General features: G+C 45.6%; 1 protein-coding gene across 1 annotated transcript in view; it reads right to left on the bottom strand.

Annotated features, from left to right (window-relative positions):
- Positions 1-14,670, bottom strand: part of LOC142563939 (uncharacterized) — a 112,725-nt gene extending 98,055 nt beyond the window's left edge. The window contains exon 1 of the mRNA XM_075674682.1: positions 14,581-14,670. The gene's annotated coding sequence lies outside the window, so the exon portion shown is untranslated. The remainder of the gene's footprint in view (positions 1-14,580) is intronic.
- Between the last annotated feature and the right edge of the window lie 7,508 nt (positions 14,671-22,178).

Genomic DNA, 22,178 nt, shown 5'->3' on the forward strand with positions numbered 1-22,178 from the left:
AAATGTGAACTCTCCCGAAGTCACTTTGCAGTGTCCCGTGCGAACCTGAACGAGAGAACGAGGCCTTCTCTGTGCGCTGCGCTCAAGAAACGTCGAGGGACGCCCGACTTCGGTTATGAGCATCATCGAGCGACATCCCTCCGGACAGCGGATGCAGTCCCCTGTCCATCGGGATCTCCTTCCCCCGGCGGGGCGGTCTGTTGCGTTTCGCCTGCGACACGTGGTTTTGCCGGCGCGACTGCGGCGGGGCGGCAGACATTTTGGCCCGATCGTCGTCGCCGCAACACTCATCGGCAGGTGTTTCCAGGCGCGACTGCGGCGATGCGACCGCAAGGGATCACCCTCGCATTCCAGTCATTGTGCCCGAAACAGGCGATGCCAAAGCAGGGATCATCCTCTCATTACAGTCATTGTGCCCGACCGGCAGCGCTACAACAGGGTGCTACGAGATCGTGCTCGACAGGGTGCTACGAGATCGTGCTCGACATGGTGCTACGGCAGCGCTTCGACAGTGTGCGTCACCATTAGCCCATTGTACATTCACGTGCTCGTCTTTTGAGGGGTTCCTTCTTGCCCTCAACTGCGAGAGTATAAAAACAGCTGCCCCCGGACGCCAAAAAGAGGGCTCCGATTTCTTCTGCTGAGTAAAGTGCTCTCCCGTCTCTCTACTTCGGTCAACCTGACCGCCAACTCTTTGCGATGTTAAAATAAACAAGTTGTTTTGTTGTTACCAGTCGACTCATGCTTTGCCGGGACCTTCGGATGCTTCCAGTTGTACCCCAGGCCGCCAGGCCAACGCTACCCTTGGGGCTTGCGACCCAGGTACAACCACGGGCGTCAGCGCCGAGTTCCCAACAGATCGTACCAGCGGTGCGATCCCAAACAATACCCAGTGGCCCGTTTTTTAGGCCGACTTATACTTTCTCCCGCAGCGGCCCACGAGAAAGCCGAGATACACGCGACACCTGGGTTGACTCGGAGAATGATCATCATCATCATCATCATCATCATCATCATCATCCTTGTTACGCCCACTGCAGGGCAAAGGCCTCTCCCATACTTCTCCAACTACCCCAGTATGTCCTAATTGTGGCCATGTTGACCCTGCAAACTTCTTTATCTCATCCGCCCACCTACCTTTCTGCCGCCCCCTGCTACGCTTCCCTTGGAATCCAGTCCGTAACCCTTAATGACCATCGGTTATCTTGCCTCCTCATTAGATGTCCTGCCCATTCCCATTTCTTTTTCTTGATTTCAACTAAGATGCTATTAACTCGCGTTTGTTCGCTCACCCAATCTGCTCTTTTCTTTTCCCTTAACGTTACACCCATCATTCTTATTTCCATAGCTGGTTGCGTCGTAATCAATTTAAGCAGAACCCATTTCGTAAGCCTCCAGGTTCCTGCTCCGTACGTGAGTACTGGCAATACACAGCTGTTATACAGTTTTCTCTTGAGGGATAATGGCAACCTGTTGCTCATGATCTGAGAATGCCTGCCAAACGCATTCTCAGATCATGAACAGCAGGTTGCAATTATCCCTCAAGAGAAAAGTGTATAACAGCTGTGCATTGCCAGTACTCACGTACGGAGCAGAAACCTGGAGGCTTACGAAATGGGTTCTGCTTAAATTGCGGACGATGCGGAGAACAATACTTGGCATTAAAACTAGAACGAACACTTTATAAGAAGAAAGGTTAGCAGCTTGCAGGAACAATACTGGACAGAACGAAACCACTGACGAAAGGGTCCCGCAAGAAACCCAGCAGCTGATTTAAGAGGGAGCTTCCCCTTGGCTCCTGTTTTCTTATTCAGCTAAATGAACAATTAGAAGAAAGAAAAACGTTGGACAACAAAGTGCGCGATCTACACGTATTTAAGTTAACGCAGTTATAAGTGTTAACAGATTACTACCGACTATAGCAAGCAGAATATTGATTTAGCGCCTGAAGTATTTCGCACAACCTCACGAAAATCAGAAAGCTTAGAGAATTGAAGCTCGGAGTCTGCAAATCCGTAAGTTGCACCAAATACAGGTACTGTTCTTCTGGAAACTACATCTGGCACGCTGTAACAAAGGTTGAAAAAGAACACAGAGAAAATACAAAGCTCTTAGTGGGCTGTAATGCCAATTTCTAAGGTGCCAGGACAGCTTCTTTCTGACGAACCCCTCAGGACATTAGTCAGAAGGGAAGAATTTATACAAATGCGTTTAAAGAGCAACAATAAATTGTTGAACGGTAACTGCAGTTTCCTTTATTTAGAAAACGAGTTTTCGTTTTCTTGTTTTGAGCTGAAAGACAGAGTTTTATAGATTTTAACAGAACTGGCCCCTATAGGGAAACGAGTAATTTGTCACGAATACTGTGAGCGAAATTAATTTTGTTCGTTTCTTTACTATCATCATTTAACGCTTGTCGTACCTATCTCTCGGCAGATGGATATCGCGCGCTCCAGCCACTTATTCTTAATTTATGAAAAAGATGCGGATGCTCAGTGGGTCACTCATGACATAGAAAGCAGTAGAACCTGGTCCGCGAAAATTACTTTGAGCAAATTACAGAAGGTACATGAACGCTATGAACATGAGCGATCGGTATACGGGGTTTGTATAATCTTTCAATGAGCCAGTTTGCTGGTACTTGCATTCAAAGCCCGTATAAGCTTTATCAGGAGAAGGCAGGAGCTCAATGGGCTAGTTGTTATCTGAAGAAATGATTGCACAATCGGGGTGTTAGAGCAAACGAAAACTTAGGTTTTATTATTAGTAGTTTTGGACGGAGAACAGTATCTGGCGTGGAAAAGATTTATGAAATTATTTGGTTTTACGAGCCAGAACCACTTCCTGATCATGAGCCATGCCCTACTGGGGGACTCCGGAAATTTGGACCACCTAGGGTTCTTTAACGTGCACGTAAATCTATGTACACGGGTGTTTTCGCATTTCGCCCCCGTCGAAATGCGGTCGCCATCGCAGGGATTCGATCCCGGGGCCTCGTACTTAGCAGCCTCTGGCGAAGAAGCGACAATGGACTCCAAAACCTGGGGAAACGACAAAGATAGCTTAATACTGAAATTGCATTTCAAGGGTCCGTATTAGTAGCCGATGTATAGCTTCATATTAACCCCTATGTGCCTAAATTTTTGCAAGTGACAATGCTAAAGATATTTTATTATAAAAGGCCATTCAGAGACGTTAGAATGTAACATCAGCAGTTTATTGACAGAGTTTCTTTTTGTTGTAGCGGCTGGTTTTTAGCCGTCCTACATACAGAACACAATATGCGGTCCTTACAAAGCGTGATAAAATATAAAACATTATGCACGAACTGCTATGTCAAGTTTTGTTTTTTTTTACAATGCCCGCTAGTTTGTTTATCGCACTGGGAATAAATAATTGGTTTATTCTGCGGAGTCACACTGTTGTCAGTCTATCGAAATCACCATTCTGTTTTCAACAAATACTGTCGGTACTTTCCCATCTAAGGACTTCTGGCCATGAGCCTTCTAAGCCTACTAGAGGCTTTTTCAAATATTAACTAGTCATATTTACGGCTTTCACACTGTACAGCTGTAACGCATCGTTCACAGTCACATATGAAAGGTGATGTAAGTAGCAAAGAATACCACTTCTCGCCCATATGACATTGCAAGGTACTGCAATGTCTTGGTCATCTCTTCCTTTTACCCGTGTTAGCATATACCCGATGATGATAAGATGTGTTGACTTTTTACCACGACATTTGAATTGCTTTCGCTCGATTGTGTCAATACCAGTCGTTCGCTTTCCACACAGTTATCGACTATTAGTTCGTAATTCCAATCAAATAACTAATTGAAAGCCAGAAACGTGCCGCCCGGGGTATGGTTCATGTCGGTGGCATAGTGACCACTTACTTTCTCATCAGTTACTGCCACAGCGCGACTTTCAAGAGTAAATAAAATATAGAGATGAGGACATCTCGCCATAAATGTCACTTGGGTTCAGAATAATGTCCGACCTTTGGGTGATGCTTTGTTTGCAAAAGCCTGAGCAAGGAATCTCTCCCGTCCCAACAAAAATGAGACAGACTGTTTATGAATTCTTGATTAAGTTAGTTTCAATTTTACAGCGTGACTTGCTCATCCGTTACTATATATATGCTCTGAAGATCGCACCAAGATCACACCCACTCTGCCTATTGTCCTACTTGTAAGACGCTGCTTTTTGAAATGTTGTGGCGAAGCTTTAACAATACAACATCGATGTCCTGTCGTATATGGATTTCGCCCCTCATGGACAAGCACTCACAGTCTCGGCAGCAGTTAACTATATTATTAGCGCAACACATGCCTCACTTTCGTCTTCCGCATATCTCCATATCGTCACCCCTTTCACATCTTCCTCGTCTGCATATATCATTATCAGCTGCGCAGCTTCATCTTCGTGGTGGAAGCACGAGCGCGTGCTTTCGTTACCTTTTTAGGCCGTGAGAATGCGCCCTTCTCGATGTACGCACACCCACAATGTTGCAATTTTCCTCATGGGAAAACTTCTAAATACGCACTTACCAAATTTTGCACAGACAATGGCTATCACCTCACGAATGCGAGCTAGGAGCCTCAAACTTTTCTATAAGAAATGTGTAAAGTAACATCGAACAAAACGGCATAACGGCGAGTAACGGCGAAGGAGCTACATGTAGCACACTAAGGAACTGTGATTTGAAAGCTTTCGTTGCTTTGAGCTTAAGACCAGCCTGAACAACATTGCCACTCACCTGTTATTTTGTACCGGTGTAGTAGGTCGAGGCCTGCACACATCGTGTGGCCCTCACCCTTTAACTCGTTGACCTCATCCGTGGCCGCTTGCAAATGGCATGGCCCAGCTGGGTTTCCGACGTGTTACGAATTTTATGCGCGACTTCGCAGCTCTTCGAAATGAAAAGGATGCCGCTCAAACCTGTACTTACTAAGCACCCACGTTGTGCGCGATATGTTGAACTAGCAGCGTTCTCTCAGCCAACTTGCGATGGCAAATGCGGTATGAACTTTTCACTATCCCCCCCCCCAATCCCATCGCACAAGGTGACAGCAAATATTCGGTCTTAATCAATCGATTGATTTTTATTATTACATAAGAATATTTTACAGATAGAGGTATACAGAAGGAGGTCCCATAGTAAAAGCTGAATTGGGGCCTCTTTTTAATGGTTAACATAAACGTTCCATTGGCAAGAAACAGCAGTTGAGTCGGTAGGATTACAGAAATGATAAATGATGAAATACAGATGTAAGTAAATGAAGATATTGCTAGACAACAATATATCGTCAGTAAGAAAAATTGTGAAACCAGATACAACATAGAATAGGAGGAAGAAGAATTTTAAAAATAAAAAATATAACTTAAGTAACATTTGAAGTACCTAAAGATGGCAGTGTAAAACAAAAATCTGATTATACAGTACATAGTGTCACACACATATCACACAATAAATAATTTTTTCGGTTCATCACAAAATCAATGGGCTTTCTGGAGTTTTATGACAAATGGTAATGGTATTCCATGATGATATGGCTGCAAAGTGAACTGTCTGTTTACCATAATTAGTGCGCACTTTGGGCAGAATGAAGTTAATATGCAGCGCGAAACGAGTTGAGTTAGTATTTGTTACAGATCATGTAGGAATTAGCGATAATGAGATTTTGTCATTTATCAGTTTGAAAAGGAAAGCGGCAAGGTCGTACTTGACAAGGGCCGCAAAGTGCAGAATGTAATTTGCTTGTAGTAACTGTGTGGCACTGGCCGTGTGTGGACTTTACGTAATTATTCTAATTGCCTGGTTCTGGATCGTTTTGCATCGGCTTTAGGCGAGTCGTGCACGTGTTACCCTAGGAGGTTATGCAGTAGTTAATGTGAGAGTGTACAAACGCGAAATAGAGTGAGAGCAACACAGGTCGAGAAAAGAACGGACGGGCCCTAATGAGAACGCGTATTCCATGTGATAACTTCTTTTTATTATTATTTATATTGCGGTGAAATTTTAGGTTACAGTCAATAGTAACACCTATGTGCGTTCTTCACTTGCTTATAGTAAATGGTTACCAATGGAAATGGGCAGAATGCATACGAGTGGTGATTATTTATTTTGGAGTGAGAATAAACGAAATTTAGTTTTAGTGGGAATAATGGTAAGTCTTCATTTTTCATCATTCTAAGCTATGAACATCACTATTAGGCCTGGTTATTACCGTTGACAGACATTCGCCAGAATTAGTAATTGCAGTGCCATCGTCATATAGTATACACCTAGAAGATGTGAGACAGTTAGGTAGGTCATTAATATAAAGTAAAAAAAGCAACGGACCCAAAATGTATCCTTATGGTACACCTAAATTACTCGCTTTAGGTTTAGAATAATCATCGGAAACACTAACAACCTGGTATCTGTCTCGTAAGTAGCTGCATAATAGTAGCAAAGGAGCACCTGTGATACCTATTGAATCTAGTTTAAGAATCTCGTCGTCAATGCTATCAAATGCCTTTGAGAAGTCTACAAATAAGTATGCTGTGAATTTACCGTCATCAATGGCTTTCTTTATTAGTAAGTAAGAGATACAAGTGCTAGGTCAGCAGAGTAACCGGATCTCATTCCAAATTGTTCAGGTGAAAGAACATTAAATTTGTTTAAGTATTTGATCAATCGCTTTTCAATAATTTTCTCGATGACCTTGCCAAAGAAGGGTAAAACACAGATTGGCCTACAATTAGATAGTAATGAGCGAACGCCTTTCTTAAAAACTGGAGTAACCCTACCACGTTTAAGCTCGCGATGAAAGGTCCCTGTTTAAACATGAGGTTAATAATTTCAAACACTACAAATGATACTGATTTCGAAATTAATTTAACACAGCCAGGATGAAGGTTCTCCAGCCCAGCACTGGTTATTTTTAAATTGTTCATTACTGATAACACCTCATCAGGAGTGGTTGGAAACATATAACACGATTGTGGAAGGCGCTTCGATGCATATAAGTTGTCTTCAGCTTCAGTGGAGATATTAGGAAAAAATGAAATCGCTGAAAGCATCCGCAATAAAAAGTGGTTCTAAATAAGTATTACCATCGTGGGATATTTTAGCTATGCTATCAGCTCCGTGCTTCCTATTGAAAATGAGTTCAATATTTGCCATTTTTTCTTAACGTCAGAACCAAATCGAAGTATTTTTTTCTTCATAGCATTTGCTTTTAGCTTTTTTAGGCCGTGAAGAAAGTGTGTTGTAGAATTTCTCGTACCGCTCACGCAAGTTTGTATTAAATGGTTGTCTTTTTGTTTGTTCTAAAGGTTTTCTCGTGTGTGTGTGGCCTTTAGCAAACTGTCGGTGACCCATGGATTTTGAGGTGAAGCCACTTTCTTTTTGCATTTGCTTATCTGAAAGTAGGTATGATACTGTGATAACAACTTTGTTAGAAATCGCCAGAAAGCTGCCTGCGGATCATTGGTGTCAAGAGCGAAATACGAGTCAGCGGAAGATGCAGCTTCTGAGAAATTTTTTTTATCGAAAACAAGTTTCGTGTAAAAGTTGGAATAGGAATAGCGGGCAGATTTAGTGCGCAGCAAGAGGGGGGAGATGGTCAGTAATGGCAGTTTCAAGTACTCGTGCACCAGGTGGATTCAAAATATTCCCCAATGCATGATCGATCAGAGTGCTAGAACCCCCAAGAACTGAAAGAGTGGGGGCATTAATGAGACATTCGTAACCAAAACCCTGAAAACAAGACGAATAACTGACAGAGCTCGGGGATGACTCCATTAAATTTATGTTCATATCACCCACAATTATGACAATTTTGGTCTCCACGGATAACTTTGCCATTATATTATCGAGAGAAATACAAAAGTCTGGAATTCAAGAGGAAAGTAAAAGGTAAACGCAACCAAAGATGAAGTTTCTATTATCAGTGTTAAGAAAGTTAGGATCGAATTCCAACCAAACTGATTCACCGTTTTGAATATTTAACGCGAGGTCAAGTCTTCTTTCGTACGGGATTCCAGACGGGATATAGACAGCTGCTCTACTCTAGTTACTGGATTCTCTGTGGGTGTACTCTAATTTATAAGAAGGGAAACAGTACAAGTCATTATCAACTTCGCTAAGCCAGGTCTCTGAGACAGCAATGATTTAAAACATGAATGAAAGAGTTCAAAGCAGATTCTGGAAATCATCATGACGCTTTCGGAGGCTGTGAGCATTGAAATGAATAAGAGAGCGATTACTATTGTGAAGGAAGTCATTTAACTCGCTCGTTGTGTAATATGATACCGTGATGGAAGGAAGAGGTTAAGGCAGGCACAAATTTAATGCTGATGGTAATGATCGCAAGGTCTGAATCATTGGCAATGCGGTACACTCTGGTTTTCTCTGCTTTTCTGGCCTTGATTCGGCAGTTGCTGATCCACAAAAATTGCCACTTTTTTCAACGCCAACGCCTTCGACAAAAGCGCTTTATTTCGCGGAGTCAAGTGCTCATTGATGCAGACTGCGCTGTCAACGAAAGCTTTCACATCGATTTTCACACCGGGAACAGAATCTAGCCACGATGCTATTTTTTGTCTTTTCTTGCACTATTGCAGGAATCCGATGAGTGACACCAAGGTCAGCCGCCGTTTCCGGGCACCCAATTTTAGTGCCAGTGGTTTGCATGACTGCGATGCAGCTCTCCCCTTGGGTGCAGGGTGCGCCTCTGATCTCAACATTGTTCTTTCTAAAGTATTGTTCCAGCTTAGCCACCCTTCTTGACAGTAGTTTGTTCTCCAACATGAGCTTTTTATTGTCAGCTGGAAGCTTGAGTTTTTCATCCCGCATTTTTTCAAAGTAGTTATTTAAGACACCTGCACTTACTTTCAGGTTTTCAACCTGCTTTCTTCATTCAATCGCATCAAGCCCAGTACATTGCAACTTTAACAGAAATTTATCGAGAATGTCGTCAGCGAATTGGCTGCTTTCAGTTTGCAGTTTAGCCTCACTTGCTTCAATACTTTTGGCAAGCTCTAAATTTGTCGGCATTTTGGGTTCTCAATAATCTGCTAAATAAACAGCTTCGTACACAATAGCACAATAGGAAAAAAGAGAAAATGTGGCAGTAGCGACAGTGAACAGGTCACAAGCAGAAAATTACGCAAGATTTTAATAAAACTATCCTGTGAATTCGGAGAAAATACGTGAGGCAATGTATGCTGCTCTGTTGCTGCCACCAGTGAAGCATCGGTGATGGTCCTGTACTCACCTACGGGGCAGAAACCTGTAGGCTTACGAAAAGGGTTCTACTTAAATTGAGGACGACGCAACGAGCTGTGGAAAGAAGAATGATGGGTGTAACGCTAAGGGATAAGAAAAGAACAGATTGGGTGAGGGAACAAACACGAGTTAATGGCATTTTAGTTGAAATCAAGAAAAAGAAGTGAAAATGGGCAGGACATGTATTGAGGAGGGAAGATAACCGATGGTCATTAAGGGTTACGGACTGGATTCTAAGGGAAGGGAAGCGTAGCAGGGTGCGGCAGAAAGTTAGGTGGGCGGATGAGATTCAGAAGTTTGCAGGGACGACATGGCCACAATTAGTACATGACCGGGATAGTTGGAGAAGTTCTTATGAGCGGTGCTCAACGAAGCCGACGACACCTGTTGGGCTTGCAGGAAGCTGTCGTCTACGGAAATGAGTGCTCCAATTCCACGTGCGAATGATGATAGGCAGCTGGCCAAGATAGCTGCACATTCGGAGGAAATACGTGAGGCAATGCATGCTGCTCTGTTGCTGCCACCAATGAATCCTCGGTGATGGTCCTGCTTGTTATGAGCGGTGCTCAACGAAGCCGACGACACCTGTTGGGCTTGCAAGAAGCTGTCGTCCACAGAAATGAGTGCTCGATTTCCACGTGCGAATGATGATAGGCAGCTGGCCAAGATAGCTGCACATTCGGAGAAAATACGTGAGGCAATGCATGCTGCTCTGTTGCTGCCACCAGTGAAGCCTCGGTGATGGTCCTGCTTGTTATGAGCGGTGCTCAACGAAGACGACGACACCTGTTGGGCTTGCAGGAAGCCGTCCTCCACGGAAATGAGTGCTCAATTTCCACGTGCGAATGATGATAGGCAGCTGGCCAAGATAGCTGCACATTCAGAGAAAATACATCAGGCGATACCTGCTGCGCCATCGCAGCCACCAGTCAAGAGGACGGTCAAGAGGACATTAAAGCGAAATATGAGTCGATCTTTATTAGTAAAAAAACCTTATAACTGCAGTACCAGAAAAGTCAATCATGTCGTTAGAGCAGACTAGACAAGCTCGAAATAAAACACTCGAAAAACAAAAAAGACGGCTTCGAGTTTCGGTACAATGCACCTCTTCGTGACGCTGGAGATATCGACGGCGTCTATCCCGGCTTAATTCTTCATCGGTAAAAGGGGGGCCGACATTACATTGGAAAGAATTCAAAAACTGAATGGAGCATGCTCGGAGAAACTGTTGTGTACCGAAACTCCCAAAAAGCGAGAAAATATTTTCAATTTGTGACGTCATAGTGGCATACCAGTGACGGGATTCCAGTGCCAAATTCGATACATTTGAAGTCCTGCCCTTCGTTTTATCTTATTATAATCAAACCTCTACAACTTTACTTACAAAAGCAGACTCCAGAAAAGCACTTTATCAACCTAAGCTGATGGAGTGCTTCTTCTTTTTATTGTCCTTTACAGGGCCGAAATACTCTTCGAACTCCATCGCTGTTATGTTGTCCCCCTCGGCAGGAGTCCTTGCTCAAGGGGAAATTTTCGTTTCGCAATCTGACGACTTCTGATCATGGTAGCGACGGAGCTTGATTCCTTGGTTGAAGACAACTACTTCATGAAGAACCTCACTTTTTTAATGCTAACGTTGGGAATACTTTTCAAGCCCCACTCCGTCGCTAATTCTTGCGCACACAACATCGCATTTTAATTATTCCCGCGTTGAAAATTTTCCGTACGTATTTCAGTGTACATATGGCCACGAATGTCATCTTAAGGAGCGTGAAAAGTAGCGAAAACGCATAATTTGTGGCTTTTTTCTTTCCTGATCGCATCCTGAAGTTGGCGATAAATTGCTAAATTGTGCAAGCAACCGAAGTTCCTCTCGTATTGCCTCACGTCTTCTTGTTAGTAACACGATTTATTGCTGGAGCAGAAATGTCATTTGGGCAACCTCATGACCAGTCACCGTCATAACAGGAAGTTTTTTTTGAACTGCAGTCATTTGCTTATTGCAACCGAACTTCTCGTCGTCGCAAAGACATATTTTAGTGGGACCGCAATTCTTGCAGTGAAGCCTGGTGGACCAAAACAACACCCTTGTGTGAAACGTCAGCGCCAGGCAGATGATCCCATTAATCTGCCACTGTATCTGGCCTCTGTCAGAGCATCGACAGGATTTCTTCTTGTTGGATCAGGAGTTTCTCTAGTGTAATGGGGAGTCCAGTCATTACGACCCATATCTTTGTCTCAAGTGTGGCGCTCTACTGCAACGGCAACGCTGTATCTGTACAAAAGAAAACTGTGTAGGCACTGGCGGATGAATATGAATGAGACCATTCGAGTTGGTTTCTTGAGGTCGTGTTATACATATTGCAATGAAGTGTGTCCGATAGCAACTCGGAGACGACGACGATGACCCGCGCTGTGATTTTCAGGAGAGTTCGGGCCGTTCGCTGCTGCGAGGCTGCTGTTGATCTGCTGCTTCCCACCTTTAATTAAACATCATTTCATTTGGTGGAGGTGCTAGGTATCGATCCCGGTACCACTCGCATATAAGCCACGGTTGTTTTGTTTGTGTTTCCCTTTCATGAGTTATTGGAACTCTGCTAACCACTGTTTTCTTTCTTTTTCATTATTGTAGAGGTGCAAATCCAGCAGTGTGAGCAACCGTAGCATCAGCTTAATCCATGTTAAGTGCAGGACCGAGGCCCATCCCAGTGATCTCCAATCACCCCCCGTCTTGCGCCAGCTGACATCATCTTATGCCTGCGAGATTTGCTAATCTCGTCGATACACGTAGTCTGCTGCTTCCTCGACTGCGTTTTCCACCACTTGGCACACATTCTGCAACATTTATGGGCCATCGATTATCCATTTTGTGCATTACATTGCCTGCCGACCACCCTTTCTTCCTCCCAGTCTGAAACTATGGAATATCGGCAGGCCCCGTTCGCCCGCTAACTCATGCCACTGTCTTCCTTGCTCCAAACATTAATCCTATCATATTTAAAGCGAGGCTCTCCTTGCCTAAAATCCAGGGTGTGGCGTGGCTGCTTTCTGCTGCTGTCTCTGTCAGTATCTCGGTGGCTGCATTTGTGGATAAACATACGAAGCTTGCATATGTGCACCAAATGCAAATACTAGCCAACGTTCGGCTGCACAACCCTTGTACGCTGACCGGAAAAGTATTGCGAGTAAGCGCACCTCTGTTCTGTGCTACAAAAAAAAGAAATCTGGACAAAACCTCAGTATTTAATGCCGCTCACAAGTATCTCTAAAGCACATCGAACTGCTAATGGGTAGCGCAATCCTTTTTGGGTAGGCACTCAATCCTTTTATTTTTTACTTTTCTTTAATTTAGGTCTTCGGTATGCCACGTTCGGTTTGTGTACATTCTTGGTCAGTACTCCACAAGGGGTACGTGTCACTGTAACAGGATAGGTACAGAATCCGTAAATGTAGCTAGCTATGTGTCGCACGTCTCTGTTCATGCACCTGTGGTCGCCCATTTTTCCGCAACAAAAAGAGAGATACAGCAACTAAGGAAAGGAAGTGAGGGTAACTAAAACAAAAGGTTCGATGTGCTACTTTGTATGGCGGAAAAGTGTTTTAGAATGATATGAAGGGAGAAAGATAAGTCGAGAAACGGAAATCGGCCCACGTCACTATCACAGCCTACAGACTGTCACGCAGGCCCGTACACTGCAGGAAACGCACTATCGGACTGGCTGCCTTTAGAGCACGCGTCCGTTGGGACTAGGATATGCTAATGCTAGGATTGCGGACTCTCGCGCAGATGAAGTCGAGACAGAGGAAGGAGAGGGGTGGGCTGGGAAAGGAGAGAGGGGCGGCTGGCGACTGCCGACCTCGTCAGTTGCCAGCAACAGCCGTGCGTGCGTGCGACAAAGCTGAGCATGTTTTGAGTCCTACCATGTCGCGATTCAAAACAGCGTGCAGCACTGACTATAGCTAACATTACCTAGCCTTTCACATTGCCTGAAAATATGAAAGTAAGCAAAAGTGGCCACATCACCGTTAGTTGTGAACAATTCAAGTAAGCACTTCCCTAAAGCTTCGCTTAGCCTAGATTCCAACAATTGCGTTGAACCTGCTTATTATTATTTTGTTGTCTTTTTTTGTTACGAGGCTCGCTGCGCTGTAATTGGCTCTTTTTCAGGCATCTTTGTTACTCTCCAAGCTACTGCCCTGTAGGATAGCAGTAGTGCAATGCAGCAATATAGCAATCTGGCTCGACTTAATATTCATCTTTTCTGTCCATTTAAACCACATTGGAGCTCCCGTTTCGCGTGAGCCACAGTAACTCCTGTACTGTGACAGGGCCAGTACAGGAGTTACAAAAGGGCGTTGACAGGAGCCTTATGCTTCACCATGGTTTTAGAGGAAGGCAGTTCCTAGGAGTAAGACTCGTACAGTGTTAGCGTGGTAATTTTGAAGGTACGAAGAGAGAAGATAGCATCCGAAATTCCAAGGGCTCTCGATGAAGCAGTACGAGTGTCACCGTCAGTTTATGTATCTGCATTGACTTACTGATTCATTAATTTATATAAAATTAACCCCCAAAGCCTAAACACCATTCGACATGACGGATCGTTGATGATGATTTGGGATTTTTATGGCGCAGCAGCCGTGCAGACTATAATGCACCAAGGATCGCCATGATAATGCGCCATGAATGATAATGCGATGACGATAACGATAATAACGATAATGATAACGATAACGATAATGCGCCATGAAGGATCGTTAACAGAAATTGTTCACCATTACTTCTGGTCATCGCGAGTACATTCGGCAAAACAATGAACCATGGCATTCTTAGCGAGAAAATTCATGTGTAGTAATTATTTAGTAACTGGTGTCGTAAACTGTGTATGTACAATTGAAAACTTTCTCCAGCATATCTAAAAATGGTATTATTGGTTCCACAATAATTTTCGCACGATTTCATGAATGTATGGAGGTGTTTAGATGAGCATCTCAAAAATGATACGTCGGAAGGAGCGGAGTTTAAAACGTTTGCAATTATTGTATTACCTTGTTCTCCGCAAAGCAAAATTCATCAACGTTCCTACAGTAGTTGTTTGACGTGACTTGCAAATTTTAGGTAATAAAGCACGTTTAGCAAGCGTGCTTACAAAGTAAATAGAAACAAGAGCAAACGATACGGTACGTTCTGCAATTTCTGCATTTGGACACAAGCCAACCAGTCATACCAATGGAATAGTTCAAATAAGAAATAAGTAAACAAATGGAATTTGCATTCCCATATAAGCAGTACCTCCTTTACTGACCTTTAGCAAGTGCAGTAGATCTGGCGGTTGTAACTTGAAAACCTTGACCTAGGTAAGCTCCGCGATTTCTCTTGCGCATCTGGAGCTCCTCAATCCGGGTTCCCGATCCGGAGAGCGCACTCAGCACTGACAGGCAAGAATCTGAAGGGAAAAGTGCGCGGCACCCAAGGAGTTGCAACTGGGCGCCTTATCAAAACACGAACAAATCCAATGCAAGCCCCTGTGTCGAGAGTGCGCCTGAGCGAAGGTGGGTTGGCGAGAGGTTCGGAATCGTATCTGCCATCACGCAATGAAACCTCGTTATCTAGCGAAAACCACTCGATGTTTCACAACACGAGTTTACACTTCCTATCTCTTTGCCCGTTCAACGCCTCACGTATCTCTCACGCGAACTACCTGCAGCGCGAGAGAGTGCTTTCTGTGTCACCAGATATGCAATGCCCTTCTGGTATAGATACATGAGCAACACATTTCGCGTGAACGTGTACGCGCGGGTATCCGTTGTGATGTGGCGATAAGATTTTCGCATAGTGGGGCGAGTGACGATTGAGGGGGGAAGGGGAGGGGGCGTTGGAGCATTGAGATTGTGCTGCTGCATTGCTCTCGACAAATAACGGATTGTTTGCTAGCGTGTCGGGCGAGCCAACACTCACACAAATTAATTTGCATCCTTGGAAGCTATCAATAAGTGTGACAACAACAGCATCGTCAGTGTCGACGCAGGGATGTCCATGCAGCTTCCATTTGCATGCCGATTAGATCACGTTGCACATTTCGCATGAGCGTGTGCAGCGGCCTTCGATAACCCTAGCACCCCACTGTGGGAATGATGTCCACGCACCGTAAGCTGATCGCATCGGAGATAACGAATGACCCTTTACCGCTTGCTTGTCATGAACATGGTAGCGCCACCACTGTATGTCATGCCGAGACAGCAGCCTTGAGTGAGTGAGTGAGTGAGTGAGTGAGTGAGTGAGTGAGTGAGTGAGTGAGTGAGTGAGTGAGTGAGTGAGTGAGTGAGTGAGTGAGTGAGTGAGTGAGTGAGTGAGTGAGTGAGTGAGTGAGTGAGTGAGTGAGTGAGTGAGTGAGTGAGTGAGTGAGTGAGTGAGTGAGTGAGTGAGTGAGTGAGTGAGTGAGTGAGTGAGTGAGTGAGTGAGTGAGTGAGTGAGTGAGTGAGTGAGTGAGTGAGTGAGTGAGTGAGTGAACTTTATTTCGAATCGGAATTATTTGCTTCCGGCGAGTTAGTAGGCTGAGGCACCCGCAGAGGTTACGGCCGAGTTCTTGTCTCCCGGCGGCTTCCTTGGCTTTCCAGGTTGGTCTTCCAGGTTTGAGCTGAGCAGTGCGGCCCGCCATCGCTCTCATTATCGTGTATTAGTCCCTGGCATTCAAATAGCATGCGTTCTAGCGTGGCTCTGGTGCCACACACTTTGCACCTATCTGTTCGTATATTTCTGGATAAATAGCGTGCATTAGTATCAGACTTTTGTGTGATTTGTTTGTGCGTGTCGCCACTGGACAGCTTGAGATCTATTGCGCTGTGGGTGGGGGGGTGGATAAGTGCGTCTTTGCATCTTGCAATGGTTAGTGACGTCGTAGAACCTGGTCAATCCGCCTTTCCATTCCCATACCTCAGAGGGCCCTGTCGAATGGCCTTGGGTGACTAGTTCTGACTAATTCGCCACATTCATGAGTTTGGCACGTTCTGAGTAGTTTACCACGTAAACGTACAGCAAGAAGAAAGGTTCGTTTAGGTGTTTCTGGTAAGTTAACAACAGCAGTCTGTCACCACTAGCAATTGCTGGGCGGCTAGAGTCGGTGTCGCCATTGTTTAGTTACTGATCATACCAGATGCGGTGGCCCAACGGCGTCTTGTGGTTGACCTCGAGGGCATGGGTTCAACTTGGGGTCATGGCTGCTGTTGGCCCACGTGACAGTAAATAAAGAGCCCGCGTATTATAAGGTTCTACCGTGGCTTTTTAGGTGCGCTCACGCTACAGTCCTAATCACTGGCATTGTGCCGTGGCTCGCTCCTATAGTCACACGATGCAGCTGCGACGCGACCTGTTTGTGTCCGCTGTCGGTGCAGAGCTCTACAGTAAGGTGACGTTCCGCCTTTCGGGTCGTAAGCCACTGACAGATACGTAACTGGGGCGAACGAGATCTGCGCGCCGGGTAACATCATCATCATCATCATCATAATCAGCCTGGTTAGGCCCACTGCAGGGCAAAGGCCTCTCCCATACTTCTCCAACAACCCCGGTCATGTACTAATTGTGGCCATGTTGTCCCTGCAAACTTCTTAATCTCATCCGCCCACCTAACTCTGCCGCCCCCTGCTACTCTTCCCTTCCCTTAAAATCCAGTCCGTAACCCTTAATGACCATCGGTTATCTTCCCTCCTAGTACATGTCCTGCCCGTGTCCGGGCAAGATAAGCGATGTCTACTCATTTCGGTGCCAGCGAAAGACTCATTGTGAAGAAGCGCTATAGTGAAAGCAGAGCATGGGTTCGCGTCACTCTTCTCACCTCTCAGATGTGCAATAATTATTTGTTACCCATCAACACCGTATCGGTGCCGCCCTCCGTGGTTGTTCAGTGGCTTTGGTGTTGTGCCAGCTGCTAAGCATGAGGTCATGGGAACAAATCCTGTCCATGGTGGATGGGGCGAAATGCAAAAACGCCCGAGTACTTAGATTTAGGTTCACGTTGGGAGAGCCCCAGGTGGTCAAAATTAATCTGTAGTCCTACACTACGGAGTGCCTCATAATCATACCGTGGTTCTGGTACGTAAAACCCCATTATTTCTTACATTGGTGTTGCTTTGGTATTGGTGTTCGAGCACCACCATACACAACAAATAAAATGTAGGGCCACCTTACGCTTATGTCAACTGTACTCATGTGAGAAAAAGCTCTGTTACAATTAAGAAGTTTAAAGTGCAGCCTTAATCGCTGTTCCAAACATTAAGTATTTTATTACCGGCGACTTCTCGGTCCAAAAGTGCCTTGGCTTTAAATTACCAGCGTTACCAGAAAGAAGGATTAGAAATAATGGACCGCTTAAGAAGTGCACGTTTTTAAGCTCACCTTTAAACGGTGCCACCGTCCAGTGGTGTTTTTTGAAAGGTACGTTTGAAATTCTCGCCTCAAGCAACACAAATCTTATAGTTATTGAAAAGATTGCGTTTGCGGCACTGTGCTCACCTCCCTCGTGTGCAATAGCCCCGTGATTGATGACCAAATAGCACTGATTACTAAAGGACAGCTGTAGTACGTCCACGTTCTCACGCTAAAGATTTAGGTCGCACAACCCTCCTGCGTGATTCTCGATGCCTTGAAACAAAGCTACGATGGAACTTTCCTTCACACTGTGCACGGAACTTACAGTCGGTGGAAACTCAACAGTGACAACTAAAGTGCCGCATAGCAGGAGGCGGCAGAAAGTTAGGTGGGCGGATGGGATTCAGAAGTTTGCAGGGACAACATGGACGCAATTAGCACATGACCGGGGTAGTTGGAGAAGTATGGGAGAGGCCTTTGCCCTGCAGTGGGCGTAGCCAGGATGATGATGATGATGATGATGATGATGATGATGATGGTGGTGGTGGTGGTGGTGGTGGTGGTGGTGATGATGATGATGATGAATTAAACCCCTTTACAGCGTAAGCTGTTATGGGCTCACTCCAGTAGTCGTTCTGGATGGCGATGTTGTCCGACGCCGCCGCTGGTGTCCGTCGCAGCTATCGCCGGCAATAAGAACAAAAAAATACCCAGTTCCCGCCGGAATCAAGCCCGGGCCCGCTCTGCGGGAGTCAGCTACTCTACCACTGAACCACGCCAGCACTTGGTAGCATGCAGCAGGAAAATGCCCTATAAGCACGTCCAAGCGCGCGAGGAGACACGCGGTGTGACATGCCTGCCGTGTAGCGTCGATACGTGCACACTTTGCATTGCAGCTTCATATTATTACACCAGGTGGCACGCCATCTAGCATTTGCATAGGTACAAGGTAGATAGAGGATGTTTGAGGAAGAAAAAAAGGTTAAGGAGATGTACACAAAGATGCTGGACTGAAAAAAAACATGTATACCTGATTGAATCAAGCTGGCTAGCTGACTATTGCACCGCACCGTTACAAGGGGGATGCCAACACATCATCATCATCATCATCATCATCATCATCCCCATTGGCATCGTATCGTGTCACTTGCGATGGGAGATGCATGTCGCGTATCCCCTACACGTGCGTCCTTTGCATTGCACTTTCACAGTATTACACCAGGTGGCACGCCATGTAGAACTTGCATGCGTAGTGTTACGAGGCACATAGAGAAAGTGTGAGGAATGAAAAGAAGATTAAGGCGATGTATACAAAAAAACGCAAGAATGGAAAACACGAATAGCATACCTAATTAAATCAAGCAGGCTAGGTAACTGTTTGTCACTGCCTCATTTCAAAGGGAATGCCAATAAATAATAATAATCATCATTAGCATCGTGTCTCGCCATTTATCACGCCATATGACATACGCGCCGCGTAGCGTCGATACCTGCAAACTTCGCGTTGCAGTTGCATCGTGTTCCACCAGGTTACCCGAGACGTAGCAGTTCCATGTAGCAGTAGCATGCTGCATGTAGCTGGGCCTGGTACCTTAAGCAGGCTAGGTGACCGTTTGTCAACGACCCGTTTCGAAGAGGATGCCCGTAAATCCTTATCATCGTGATCAACAGCATCGTATCGTACCACGGATCAAGGGATGGGGCATGTGCGCCACGTAGTCTGGATACCTGTGCTTACTCTTCTGTACACGTTACCGCGCCTCCTCACAAGGTACGAACCGCTGCTGAAGAAGGGAATCGTAGAGCTAGGCGCGCAGCTGCTACCAGGCAACGTCGGTCTCAGCAGACCGCCGTGCAGAGGACAGGACAAGCCCCAGCTCGCCGTCCACGCGGGGCGGACAGTTCAGATCGTTCTCGCGACGAAGGCGCGAAGACACTTCGCCGCGAAGACCCTGTAGTGTTGGTGCCGAAAATGGAGCTTCTATGAAGCCGCCCCTCCACCTTATTCTGTGACTCTGCTGCTTGTGCCGCGCAGGCCTGCGACTTTCCTTATTGCACTCAACTTTCAACTGCGAAATATTCCCGTTTGGGTATTCGTCAACTTAAAGATCAGCTACGTGTCCACGGAGCACGAAGCCTATGATCAATAAAAATTTTGCATTCACGACACTTAACTCACGTCTTGGAACTTGCACTGCTCTCGTGATTGACAACCGAAGAACAGTGACACCTGTAGGGCAGCAATAGACTACGTCCTTACACTAAGCGTGAAATCTTGCAACTCTCCTGCCCAACACCCTACACCTTGAGGCAGGATCCGTGCTCACTTGGTAGGATGCTTATAATCAATGAGAACTTAAAACTCGTGTCGTTCAACTCGGCGATCAAATATGCAATGATCGCGCGATTGACAACCAAAAGAAAAGCTAAAGCCCATGTTTTTTCTTTTTTTACACTCGGCTTTCCGCAGCGCAACATTTCCCACGGGTAGTCCTCAACACCTTGAAGGACGTGCAGACTTCCCGCCCCGAAGGGGGCCACGAAGATTGCAGGCAATAAAGAGTTAATATCTTTCTACTCACCTTTCAAGTTTACAACGGTCTCAAGATAATTCTCAGCGTCTTGACGAAGTCCGTAGGTGATTCCAATATCCAAGTATGTGATAGTCGTTATCTTCTTCACTGTCTCAACGTACGGAAACGGTCCTTACCAACGGGAGCCGGCAAGGGGAACATCCGAACTTGCGTAGACCTGCAGCTGGAAACGTTTTATCTGAAACACGTAAACTGTTTTCCCGCCCATGTGCGAGCACGTGCCAACACGAGCCTGGCGTAGACACACGTGTTACAATGCACTACCTCGTGCCACTCCGTGTCCTTATCTGTACATAAAAAAAAAACACGTTCTAGGTTCGCCAGCACGGGTTTCTATTTTTTTTTTACCTTTATTTCCGAATGCCTAACTTATCTATCGTACGAGCTTGCTCGATGGGTTTTGCAATACCCATGGCACCATCAGACTCAATGTCGCCAATGGGAAAGAATATGAGGCGCGGCCACGTTGACTTGTGATAACTCTGGTGCCCATTCGTCGAGGCACGGCAGTATACCGAAATAAGGCATCGGAAGCGGATCTCTGCTCTCTTCCTTTATACCAGAAAATATTAGCCGAAGAATCCAATTGACAACAAAAAATAATATCACTGACGGCAGTCCGTAACATTATTATTCGATCATATCGTCGCTATCGTGGACACAACCTCGAGTGTTTATGTGGGTCGGCTGTCGCCTGCAACGTGGTTGGACCTTGACGCGTCTTGAGCACACGGTGAGAGAGATAACGGAAGTTTTATGTATATAAAACAAAAACAAAATCTTGCGTTACCGTGCCACCGCTAGCTCTTCGAGATAAGGGGGTTACCTAACGCAACCACAGATAGCACTTTGCTGCGTTTGTGCTCGCACCTTTGGATTTTTCCGTGGCGCCGGCGGTATGGGTGCACAAGTTGTAACCCAGTAACTTGAGACAGCGTCTCGTGAAGAAGTGCTTCCCGCGTGGAAAAAACGAATGGGCACCATCTGCAGTAATCCTGCGCAGGAGAGTTATCGCTGGCTCGTCCGTGAACTAGTGTTGTCTATGGAATACCGCAAGGTGCGGACCGCGAGTGGCGTCATCTTGTGACGATGTGTTCAACTAAAGCTCACAGATAACGGGAGCTTAAGCTACAACCACCGCGTTCTGCTTAGCCGCTGGTGTAAAGATGTCAGGAGCAACAATCCTTAAAGGGGCCTTGAACCACTCCTCTGGCTTGGTGAAATAACATAGTCCGCGGATAGCGTACGCTGCTGTGAACATCTCAGGCAAAGTTTTGCTGTCGCAGGTGGTTCGTGGAGCTCGCAAGCCGAACGCGAAGTCGCCTTCCTCTCAAACGCTCTCTTTCCAAAAGAAGCCTGCTCTTCAGTCTCTTCTGGACGCTTTATTTCGTAATAAAGCGGATTCCCATACACTGCTGCTATTGGTAGCTGCGGTCTGCTACGTAGCGTACATACCGCGGCCACCGCATGGTGCCGCCACGAGTCCACTGGCTATAGGCGCACAACGGCTTGCTGAGGAATACTGCGTTTGGCTTACGTTTAGCGCGTCGTTGGCACCGAATTCGGAAATAGTGCCGTCTATGTTAACATTCAAAATGAAGTTTGAACTGCGCGCCACGGGGACATTTAGGATGCCTCGCTCCACCGTAGTCTTGGCAGTGCAAAGCATTGAAGAAGCAAAGGAAGTACCGCGAAGGCCGTGTTTAATCTCCAGTAACTCTGTTTCTGCTGAACGCGTTGAAGTACTTTTTCCGGCAAGGTATTTTTCAAATAGCTTATTTTAACTTCAAATCCATAACTTCACTTCGATAAAAAGTGTTTCAAGGCCCATTAACCTATATTAACAATGTACCTGCTTTCTTTTTCTTTCTGCGAGGACAATCATGCGTATAACTGTTCCTAACGTGTTGTAATTAGCACATAACCACGATATGTCGATACTAGT

The sequence above is a fragment of the Dermacentor variabilis genome, chromosome 11 (assembly GCF_050947875.1).
Source record: "Dermacentor variabilis isolate Ectoservices chromosome 11, ASM5094787v1, whole genome shotgun sequence".
In the NCBI taxonomy this organism is placed as follows: Eukaryota; Metazoa; Arthropoda; class Arachnida; order Ixodida; family Ixodidae; genus Dermacentor; species Dermacentor variabilis.